This window comes from Pristiophorus japonicus, chromosome 11 (assembly GCF_044704955.1).
Source record: "Pristiophorus japonicus isolate sPriJap1 chromosome 11, sPriJap1.hap1, whole genome shotgun sequence".
NCBI lineage: Eukaryota > Metazoa > Chordata > Chondrichthyes > Pristiophoridae > Pristiophorus > Pristiophorus japonicus.
Window position 1 is genome coordinate 59,778,349 of NC_091987.1, and position 12,770 is coordinate 59,791,118.

Genomic DNA, 12,770 nt, shown 5'->3' on the forward strand with positions numbered 1-12,770 from the left:
ACACAAGAAATGGTCCCAATCACTGGCCCTGTTCCCATATCTTTTCAATCCTTTTTCTTCATCCATCTATCCAATCTAATCTTGAAAGTTGACATAGTTTAACCACTGATCCTGCAAGTGCATTGACATAATCACAACTCTAAAGAAGTTTACCTTGCTTTCTGCTCTAAATATCTTGCATTAAATCTTGTATCTATAGCCCCTTATTCTAGAACCAACTACTGAAATAAGTATGCTATCTACCTTATCCTATCCTGTCATAATCTTAAATGCTTTTATATTGTCCCGTAATCTGTATTCTAATGAAAAAAGCCCCAATTCTTTGTTTTTTGGTATTTGAATTTTCTCATAACCAGGCAGCATCCTAGTGAGTTTTATTGGACTTGACTTTAAAGCATCAATATCTTTCCTATAGAATGGAACCCAGTACTCTAACTGAGGCCATACAACAATTTTTTTATACAAGATTATCATGACCTCTCATGATAAAACCTAGAATTCGATTAGCTTTTTTTTAATACCCACCTGTATCAATTTGAGATGCTGCCTTGATGTCCTGTGAACTTTACCCACATATTTACGAAAGGATATACTTGCTCTGGAGGCAGTTCAGAGAAGGTTCACTAGGTTGATTCTGGAGATGAGGGAGTTGACTTATGAGGAAAGGTTGAGTAGGTTGGGCCTCTATTCATTGGAATTCAGAAGAATGCGAGGCGATCTTATCGAAACATATAAAATTATGAGGGGGCTTGACAAGGTGGATGCAGAGAGGATGTTCCACTGATGGGGGAGACTAGAACTGGGGGGCATGATCTTAGAATAAGGGACTGCCCATTTAAAACAGAGATGAGGAGAAATTTCTTCTGAGGGTTGTAAATCTGTGGAATTTGCTGCCTCAGAGAGCTGTAGAAGCTGGGACATTGAATAAAATTTAAGACAGAAATAGACAGTTTCTTAACCGATAAGGGGTTATGGGGAGTGGGTGGGGAAGTGGAGCTGAGTCCATCAGATCAGCCATGATCTTATTGAATGGCGGAGCAGGCTCGAGGGGACGTATGGCCTACTCCTGTTCCTATTGCTTATGTTCTTCTGTAAATCCCTGTGCTCTTCCACAGCACTGAGTCTACTTCCAGTCAGAGTATAATTTTTTTAAATCAAAATACATCATCTCACACTGCCATTGAATTCTATCTGCCACTTTTTAGCCCATTCTCCATCTTGGCAATATCCATTTGGTTTTCTAAAGAATTAACAATACATCTTTCAGCATAATCTGCAAATTTCAACACCATTGAACAGAATTGTTCCCAGGACTGAACCCAGTGAAACCACTTTCAACCACTCTGCAAAAACTGCTCTTAATTTCTACTGTACTTCCCCCTTCTAACCAATGTTTTATCCAGTTTGATGTCCTTCCCCCTAATTCCATACTCTTTAATCTTCTCTAATCCCCTGTGTTTTACTTTGTCAAAGGTTTTCCTAAAGCCCATGTATACTACATCCAATGGATTTCTCCATTAACCATGTCTCAACGAATTGAGGTTTGTCGAGCATGATTTTCCATTTCAAAATCCATGCTGACTACTTCTAACTTTTTCTCTATCAAGTTGTGTGGTAATTTCATCTTCACTTCAGACTCTATTTATAAAAAAAAAAATCCCTATCACAGATGTTAACATAACTGGCCTGTAATTATGTAAATTGGCTCTTTTACATTGGCCATTCTCCAAGCATCTGGCACATAAGACACAATGGAGTCCTGAAATAATTTCTAGGCCCATATCAATTTCCTCCTGGATCTCTTTGAGGGTGCTTAAATGTGTATCCCATTGAGCCCTGGTGCTTTGTCTTCCTTTAGTTTAACTAACTTAGCTAAATTTTTCCATAAATACTTTAATATCACTCTCCTTGCTCTCAAAACACTTCAGGATTCATATCTCTGAAATCCCTCTTTTTAGTAAAGACTGATGCAAAGTACTTATTAAATATTTGTTTGATAATCTACAAACTGATCCTCTATGGCCCTACCTTGCTTTTAACAACTCTCATTTTTAAACGATATACTTATAAAATATCTTACTGTTTATGATTTAATTCCTCTCCCAACCGATAAAATCTCCCACAACAATTTTGTTGTATCTACTTATGTGTCTATTCAGGCAGTAGATTGCTTCTTGCATTTCCATTCCACAAGTCCAAGATCTGTAACACACCTCTTTTAATCTTTGATTTCCTATCATATTGTCTCTTCCAGTAACTTTTTGCTGACTACTTCAACTATTGATAGCATTTATTCCTCCTTGACCCTATGTATACTGCTGGGGTAGTAATACTGAAATTGCTATCTGAAGTCCTGCTCCTAAACTTGGTTCCTAATCTTGTAAATTCATCTTGCAAGACTTCAGGACTTTCTTTGCCGACATCATTAGATCCCACATGTACCATGACGTCTGGTTACTCTCCCACCTCTTCTTAAAATCTTTGCCAGTTTATGCGATATGTCCCTTCTCCCAGCACTTAAGAGACAACCAAGCATCTGGAACTGTTGGTCTGCATTGCAAAATATTGTGTCAGCCTGTCTAACTATTGAATCATTTACCACTACTATATATTTGTAGCCATGTTGCTAATCTTCCTTAACCCCCCCCCCCCCCCACAACAATCTTTTAGCTATTGGTGCAGGCAGCTCGAGCTTGAGATCAGTTTGAGAATAAGTGGGTCTGGGCACTCGTGTTCTAACTTTTCCTTCATATCCCTCAGCCGCTCATTGTACCTCCTCCACTGTCTGTTCCCTATCTCAAACTCACTCCAAAAACTCTCCTTCCTTGATGTGTCAGATTCTTTCCTCCTCGCGTCTGAGATTTTGAGCTCAAGCAGTGTGAGTTTTTAACCCTTCCAACAGAGATGTTTCAGTCAATAGCAGATCTTCCTGTGATGCCATTTTTAAATTTAGTTTGTTCCACTTTATAATTTCTGACTTGCATATATCAGCTGGTCTACTTTGCACCTCCTTCATCCTCTGTACTCAATTCCCAATTTCACCACATTGCCATTTTAGGAGTCCTTACTTTCCCTCTATTCCCACCTCATTTATGATGTGCTCTCTGCCCGAGCTGGAATTCTCACCTACTTGCCTTTATGTAACTTTCAGACACACTAGTTTCAACTACTTGTCAGATCCCAATGACTGTTTTGAATTCATACCTGGCCAGTGGCCTACTTCCAGTTGATGGCAACTGACTTGCTTTTACACAAGTTAAAAATCCAAGCTTAAATTTCAAACTGAAGGGAATTAATCATTATTGCCCTTTAGAGCTCAAACACCACCATTCAATGCTTTTTCTTGTTTAATAAAATTGAGATTCAATGGCGTATACTGACCCTTCCACAACCACTGTCCCTAAATACATCTTTCCATAGTATTCATGTGTTGTCAATGTTTGCACTCTAACATCTCGAGGGCAAGTCGTTGTGGGGGGAAAAAGATCGTAAGTGTGCTGACTAAGTTTATGTCATACAGAACCGGAAGGTCCCACGTTCATTCTCGACCAGGGTAGCAATAGTGGCTGATTTAAAATCGACTTCACAAGACTTGGGCTTGGTAAGGGGAAAATTCAGCCAGTGTCTCCACTCCCAAACATTCTCCACTAGCCCCTCATGGATGTCATGGGATGAGGTCAGAGTTGGGTCCTGTTGTCGAGTCTTATAATCAAAGACTGCCAGTACTCATTACCCAGCTTAAAAAAATGTCCATTTGGACAAGAGAGCAAAAGTACCTATAGGACTATAATCTAGTATATGTCACTGCCTTCTGGAGTAAAAACACTTGCTAAAGGGAGTAAGAGATACATAGAAGTTAAACTGGATTAAAGAGTTGGGTAATATGAAACCGTAAACATTCTTTGGATTAAGCCAAGTGGGTCTGGGATATAGGTACCTTTTAATTTGATGTGAAGTCCGATCTTAAGAATTGCTGTCAAAAAATAAGAAATCCAACAGTACTGTTTCATCAACTTTTAACTATTCCATAATCTAGCATTTACCATAATCTAGCTGGGGTGACTTTGGCATTGGTCCATGAAATGTCCTTAGTTTATGTCTGTTAATTTATATTTAACCCTATTTTCTTCGGCATCTGGCTCTGGAAAAAACACACTCCAAACTCTTACATCTGCACTTAGCAACTCCAAACTGTCCAGCCTTTGGCCCTCCTTTTACCATGACATTTCTGCAACCACCGATTTGCTCAACCATCCCCTCACTACCACCTTTGATGCTCTAGTCCCTATTAAAAGCATTACTCTCTCTCACCCTGGCCGTTCCCCCTGGTATGGACCTCATCTTCGCTCCCCTCAAGTCCAAGGGGCACAGACTTGAATGGGTGTGGCAGACAACTGGTTTAGCCAGTCACCACCAGATTTGGCTGAACCATATAAAGCATTATCAGGTCCTACTCTTGTCTGTAAAAACTGCTCATTGTTCCAAGATCATTCTGAAATGCAAAGATAATACCTGGCTACTATTCTCCTGCTAACTGTCTTAAACCCCTCTCCCCTGTCTCCACCACACTCTCCTCAGATAAGTATGAGGAGTTCATGGACTTTGGTCTGAAAGATTGAGACCATCTGATCAGCTGCCTCTGCAAGTTCCCTTCCTTCCCAAGCCCACCAAGCCAAACTTCCTGAGGTTCCCCCCCCCTGCCCTAGCCCTGAACTCTCCTCCTTCTCCAGTTTCTCCGATCTCCCCTCTTGACCTCTCCACACTTATCTTGTCCATGAGACCCACTTCCTGCTCCCTTGACCCTATTCCCACTAAACTGCTGACCACCCAACTTTGTTTTCTAGCTCCCATGTTAGCCAACATTGTTAACGGTTCTCTCTCCTCAGGTACTGTTCCCCTCTCCTTCAAATCTGCTGTCATCACTCCTCTCCTCAAAAAAACAACCCTTGATTCCACTGTGCTTGCTAGCTTCACCCCATCTCCAACCTCCCTTTCCAAAGTCTTTGAATGTGTTGTCGCCTCCCAAATCCGTGCTCATCTTTCCCAGAACTCCATGTTTGAATCCCTTCAATCTGGTTTCTGCCCCTGCCACAGTACCGAAACAGTTCTCATCAAAGTCACAAATGACATGTTTTGTGACTGTGACAAAGGCAAGTTTTCCCTCCTCATCCTCCTGGACCTGTCTGCAGCCTTTTACATAGTTGACCACTCCATCCTCCTCCAACGCATGTCCACTGTCGTCCAGCTGGGTAGGACTGCAGTCGCCTGGTTCTAGTCTTATCTATCGAATCGTAGCCAGAAAATCTCCTGCAGCGGCTTCTCTTGCCACTCCTGCATCGTTACCTCTGGTGTCCCCCAAGGATCTATCCTTGGCCCGCTGCTATTTCTCATCTATATGCTGCCCCTTGGCGATATCATCCGAAAACACAGAGTTAGTTTCCACGTGTACACCGACGACACCCAGCTCTACCTCACCACCACTTCTTTCGACCGCTCCATGTTCTCTAAATTGTCAGACTACTTGTCTGACATCCGGTACTGGATGAGCAGAAATTTTCTCCAATTAAATATTGGGAAGACTGAAGCCATTGTCTTTGGTCCCTGCCACAAACTGCGTTCCCTAGCCACTGACTCCATCCCTCTCCCTCGCATCTATCTGAGGCTGAACCAGATTGTTCGCAACCTAAGCGTCATATTTGACCCTGAAATGAGCTTCTGGCCACATATCTGTGGTATAACTAAAACCGCCTATTTCCACTTCTGTAACACTACCTCTGCCTCAGCTCATCTGCTGCTGAAACCCTCATCCATGCCTTTATTACCTCTAGACTTGACTACTCCAACATACTCCTGGCTAGCCTCCCACATTCTCTCTACAGAAACCAGTGTCCTAACTCGCAACAAGTTCTGATCACCCATATGCTCACTGACCTACATTGATTCCCGGTTAAACAACATCTCGATTTCAAAATTCTCTTCCTTGTTTACAAATCTCTCCATGGCCGAGCTCCTCCCTATCTCTGTAATCTCTTTCAGCCTCACAACCTCACGAGATGCCTGCGCTCCTCAAATTCTGCCCTCTTGAACATCCCTGATTAGAACTGCTGAGCTATTGGTGGCCGTGCCTTCAGCTGTTTGGGCCCTATGCTCTGGAACTCCTTCCCTAAATGCCTCCACCTCTCTCTAAGACGCTCCTTAAAACCTACCTCTTTGACAAAGCTTTTGTTCATCTACTGTAATTTCTTGTGTGGCTCAGTGTCAAATTTATCTGTGTTGTCCCTATAACACTGCTATGAAGCGTCTTGGGATGTTTTACTACGTTAAAGGTGCTATATAAATAAAAGTTGTGGCATAATGAGCCAGCTAGATTATAAACACACATTCACAACATACCTGGGATATATTACTTGCTAATTTGGTTGCTAAGGACTTGTCAAAAGAAATAGATAACCAAAATCTTCAGTCCCATTGGTGCAAAAACCTACAGTGAAATATGGATTTGATCTCTAAGGGATGTGATGGCAGGAAGAACTGGGACACCATTATATCTTGTGAAAGAGAGAACAATTTTAGACGAAGGTCTGAGATCATCTAAAATAGCTCAATGTCAGTGCAAAAAAAAAGGACAAAATACAACGAAGTGGCTTTTATTAAAAATTAGAGTATAGGCTAAAAATAAATATACATAATGTAATAGGAACAAGATTAAAACTCTACAATATTATTGAGGATTAGAAGGCAAGTAGAAACAAATTTCTATTGATCAATAAATGAACATTGAGTTATGTTTGAGGCTCCTAGCAAACAAATGTCAGAAATGAAGCAAGGTTATTGCAATATTAAAATCTATACTACCATAAAGTTAATATTTTCTAAAGCCACAGAATGCCAAGTGGAAGAGTGATTCCACAACATAAGGTCAAATCAAGGCTCATTAAACTGATTTCTTTACCACCTCGGGTTAGCATTTTCAATACCCCCAGATTCTTTTACCACCTTGCCTGGCAGATTATTCAAAAAGATATTATCCGTAATATGACATATTTATATCCTCTAGTCTTACTAGCCTGATTTATTATAAAATAATCTGTTCTATCTTACCTACTCCACTGTGAAGTTCACCTCAACCTTCTCTGTAGATCTAGCCTATGGAGCTTAAACGTCTCTAATCTTTTCTCATAATTCATTCTCTTTACACTTGAGTTCATTCTTGTTTTTCTCTGTACTCCAAAGCATGCACATCTTGCCAGTACATTATAAAGCTTTAGCATAATCTCTAATTTCTTAGAAGCCGGTATTGCAGTGTCAGAAGGACCACCCCTTTGGACACTGCATGTGCCTGCATTGCACTGAGCTAATCTCACACGTTAGTATATTGGTGTAGCACACTATGTGGAATGCATCCAGTCAAGGTGTGGTTTGCTGGTGCTATATACTCTTTAAAACAACAACTTGTATTTATATAGCACCTTTAATGTAGTGAAATGTCCCAAGGCACTTCACAGGAGTATTGAGATAAAAATTTGACACCCGAGCTGCATAAGGAGAAATTAGGGCAGGTGACCAAAAGGTTGGTCAAAGAGGTAGGTTTTAAGGAGTGTCTTGAAGGAGGAAAGAGAGGTAAAGAGACTGAGATGTTTAGGCAGGGAATTCCAGAGCTTGAGGTCTAGGCAACAGAAGGCCAATGGTTGAGTGATTATAATCAGGGATGTTCAAGAGGGCAAAATTTGAGGAGCACAGCCATCTTGGGAGGGTTGTGGGATTGGAGAAGATTATAGAGATGGGGAGGGGCGAGGCCATGGAGAGATTTAAAAATCAGGATGAGAATTTTGAAATTGAGGTGTTGCTTAACCAGGAGCCAATGAAGGTCAGCGAGTACAAGTGTGGATGGGTGAGCGGGACGGTGCGAGTTAGGACCTGGGCAGTTGGGTTTTGGATCACCTCAGGTTTATGTAGGGTAGAATGTGGGAGGCCAGCCAGCAGTGCATTGGAATAATCAAGTCTGGAGGTAAAATAGGCATGAATGAGGGCTTCAGCAGTGGATGAGCTGAGACAAGGGTGGAGACAGGCGATGTTACGGAGGTGGAAATAGGCGGTCTTAGTTATGCTGCGGATATGTGATTGATAGCTCATTTCCAAGGCAAATATGACACCAATTTCACCAACAGTCTGGTTCACCTCAGACAGAAGTTGGGGAGAGGGATGGAGTCAGTGGTTAGGGAATGGAGTTTGTGGCGGGAACTGAAAATAATGGCTTTGGTCTTCCCAATGTTCAATTGGAGAAAAGCTGCTGGTCGCCCATAAAGCTGTCCCACTGCTCAAGAGGGATCAAAATAACTAGAGCAAATGCATGAGTCAAAAATTATTGATTAAATGAAGCAGTTTGAGGCTGCGAAAGGACCCGCAAAGAAGGTTGGACCTTTTTGAAGCTGAGAGCCATCATCCAGATAAGAACAGCACCAAAGTAGCTTCACTGGAGGTGACAGCAAGCAAGAATGTTGTCTCGTGTGTCCAGAACCTGGGAGCAGGTGAGAACAAAAAATGCTGGTTTTGGCAACATTGCCAAGAAAATTTGCTCACAAGCTGTCTTAATTATAATGGGTTGCCTTACAATGCATCTTAACAGTGTTTGTGTCAACTTAGATGTTTCACCAGGATGGTCTGCTTTTCTACCATGTCAATATGTTTGCCTTGTGGATAATTAAGTACGGAAATCAACAAACACACCAAGCACGTGGGCAACATAAGATTTCTGCATGCTGCATGTTCACACACCCCAAGTGACACACATGTTCTCTCGTATACTTATTCCAAGCAGCAGCAGCTGCTGGCCAGAGGGCCACCTTGAGCTGCTCAGCCCAGGGAGTTCAACCTAACAACTTGCCTACAAATGAAGTTCGGTAGTTTAGCATCAGAAGTTCATGCAGTTGAGAGTGCCAAGCAACCTGCACAGTTTGGGATTTAATGGTAGAGTCCACAACCTGCACCTATGCAGTATACAGGAGGTTCTTAAAGAAGGATAGGGAGGTTGAGAGATGGTAAGGTTTAGGGAGGGAATCCAGTGGTTCGGGTCTAGATGGTTGAATGCCAGCCACCAATGGGAGTGGGCAATGCACGAGGCAAAAGCTGGAGGAATGCAGAGTTCTTGAAGGGTTGTAGGGCTGGAGGAAGTTAGAGAGAGAAGAAGGCGCAAGACCATGCAGCAATTTGAACAAGAGGATGAGAATTTTAAAATCGAGATGTCAGTTCTGGTCGATGATCTTTTGTCAGAACTGATGAAAGGTCATCAACTTGAAACGTTAACCCTATGTTCCTCTTTCCACAGATGCTACGTGACTTGCTGAGTATTTCCACCATTATTCCACTCGATATGGAGTTCAGCTGTTGAACTGAATGTTGGGAAGAAGCTGGAAAGCAGGTCAATTCAAACTGTCAAATGATGAATCGGAGTCGGAGAGGCAGCAGTTGGCAAGAGGCGGGAGCAGAGTCGGGAGGCCTACAAGAGGCCTAGCGTGAGTCGGAGAGGCGGCAGTCGGCAAGAGGCGGGAGCAGAGTCGGGAGGCCTACAAGAGGCCTAGCGTGAGTCGGAGAGGCAGCAGTCGGCAAGAGGCAGGAGCAGAGTTGGGAGGCCTACAAGAGGCCTAGCGTGAGTCGGAGAGGCGGCAGTCGGCAAGAGGCGGGAGCAGAGTCAGGAGGCCTACAAGAAGCCTAGCGTGAGTCGGAGAGGCGGCAGTCGGCAAGAGGTGGGAGCAGAGTCGGGAGGCCTACAAGAGGCCCAGCGTGAGACTGCAGTCGGCGAGAGGCAGGAGCAGAGTCGGGAGGCCTACAAGAGGCCAGCGTGAGGTGGCAGTCGGCAGGAGCAGCGTGGTGAGGCCTACAAGAGGCCCAGCGTGAGGTGGCAGTCGGCGAGAGGCGGGAGCAGCGTGGTGAGGCCTATAAAGGCATGGCTTGTACAGCTCCAGCCGGGAGAAAAAGCAAAAAAGTAGAAAGAAATCAACAGGTGACGTCACAGCCAAAAGGGTAAGTGATTGGCTGGTGATTGGTGAGTAGCTTTTCTTTTTATTTTTTATATCAGTAAGTAACCTGTTAACAGTGTTGTCACCAAATTAAGTGTATCTAAGGGTTACTTCATGGCAGGAGAGCTCGGTCACGTGATATGCTCCTCCTGTACCATGTGGGAACTCAGGGACACTTCCTGTGCGGGAGTGGGAAGTGTATCCGCCTCCAACTCCTGACGGACCGCGTTGCGGAATTGGAGCTGAGGGTGGATTCACTCTGGAGTATCCACGATGCTGAGAATGACGTGAGTAGCACGTGTAGCGAGTTGGTCTTACCGCAGGTGAAGGGTCCACAGCCAGCTAGGGAATGGAAGACCAGCAGGAAGAGCAGTGCAAGGAAGGTAGTGCAGGGGTCCCCTGCGGTCATTCCCCTGCAAAACAGATACACCGTTTTGAGTACTGTTGAGGGGGATGACTCATCAGGGGAGGGCAGCAGCAGCCAAGTTAATGGCACCATGGCTGGCTCGGTTGCACAGGAGGGCAGGAAAAAGAGTGGGAGAGCGATAGTGATAGGGGATTCAATAGTAAGGGGAATAGATAGGCGTTTCTGAGGCCGCAACCGAGACTCCAGGATGGTATGTTGCCTCCCTGGTGCAAGGGTCAAGGATGTCTCGCAGCAGGTGCAGGACATTCTGAAAAGGGAGGATGAACAGCCAGTTGTCGTGGTGCACATTGGTACCAACGATATAGGTAAAAAACGGGATGAGGTCCTACGAGACGAATTTAAGGAGCTAGGAACTAAATTAAAAAGTAGGACCTCAAAAGTAGTAATCTCGGGATTGCTACCAGTGCCATGTGCTAGTCAGAGTAGGAATCGCAGGATAGTGCAGATGAATACGTGGCTTGAGGAGGGGTGCAGCAGGGAGGGATTCAAATTCCTGGGGCATTGGAACCGGTTCTGGGGGAGGTGGGACCAGTACAAACCGAAAGGTTTGCACCTAGGCAGGACAGGAACCAATGTCCTGGGGGAGTGTTTGCTAGTGCTGTTGGGGAGGAGTTAAACTAATATGGAAGGGGGATGGGAACCAAAGCAGGGAGACAGAGGGAAACAAAATGGAGACAGAAGCAAAAGACAGAAAGGAGATGAGTAAAAGTGGAGGGCAGAGAAACCCAAGGCAAAAAACAAAAAGGGCCACTGTACAGCAAAATTCTAAAGGGTCAAAGTGTAATAAAAAGGCAAGCCTAAAAGCTCAGTGCCTCAATGCGAGGAGTATTCGGAACCCAGAAGAGGGCTCTGAGCTAGTTAGAGTGGGTGAGAGCACAGACGAACAGGACCCCAGAAAGAATGCAAAAGGCAGGAGGCTACAGAGCAGAGTAGCACTGGGGTAACTGTAAACCACAAGGTGATAGGAAAGGACAGTATGTATGAATATAAAGGAGCTGCTGGAGGGGTCAAAACTAAAAATCATGATTTAAAAACTACTATTAAAACACTCTACCTAAACGCATGCAGCATTCAAAATAAAGTAAATGAGTTGACGGCACAAATCATTACAAATGGGTATGATTTGGTGGCCATTACAGAAACGTGGTTGCAGGGTGGCCATGACTGGGAATTAAACATACAAGGTTATCTGACAATTTGGAAGGATAGACAAGAAGGGAAAGGAGGTGGGGTAGCTCTGTTAATAAAGGATGATATCAGGGCAGTTGTGAGAGATGATATTGGCTCTAATGAACAAAATGTTGAATCATTGTGGGTGAAGATTAGAGATAGTAAGGGGAAAAAGTCACTGGTGGGCGTAGTTTATAGGCCCCCAAATAATAACTTCACGGTGGGGCGGACAATAATCAAGGGAATAATGAAGCCATGTGAAAAAGGAACAGCAGTAATCATGGGGGATTTTAACCTACATATCGATTGGTCAAATCAAATCGCATGGGGTAGCCTGGAGGATCAATTCATAGAATGCATACGGGGTTGTTTCTTAGAACAGTATGTTACAGAACCTACAAGGGAGCAAGCTATCTTAGATCTGGTCCTGTGTAATGAGACAGGAATAATAAACGATCTCCTAGTAAAAGATCCTCTCGGAATGAATGATCACAGTATGGTTGAATTTGTAATACAGATTGAGGGTGAGGAAGTAGTGTCTCAAATGAGCATACTATGCTTAAACAAAGGGGACTACAGTGGGATGAGGGCAGAGTTGGCTAAAGTAGACTGGGAACACAGACTAAACGGTGGCACAATTGAGGAACAGTGGAGGACTTTTAAGAAGCTCTTTCACAGTGCTCAACAAAAATATATTCCAGTGAAAAAGAAGGGTGGTAAGAGAAGGGATAACCAGCCGTGGATAACCAAGGAAATAAAAGAGAGTATCAAGTTAAAAACCAATGCGTATAAGGTGGCCAAGGTTAGTGGGAAACTAGAAGATTGGGAAAATTTTAAACGTCAGCAATGAATGGCTAAGAAAGCAATAAAGAAAGGAAAGATAGATTACGAAAGTAAACTTGCGCAAAACATAAAAACAGATAGTAAAAGCTTTTACCAATATATAAAAAGGAAGAGAGTGACTAAAGTAAATGTTGGTCCCTTAGAAGATGAGAAGGGGGATTTAATAATGGGAAATGTGGAAATGGCTGAGACCTTAAACAATTATTTTGCTTCAGTCTTCACAGTGGAAGACACAAAAACCATGCCAAAAATTGCTGGTCACGGGAATGTGTGAAGGGAGGACCTTGAGACAATCACTATCACTAGGGAGGTAG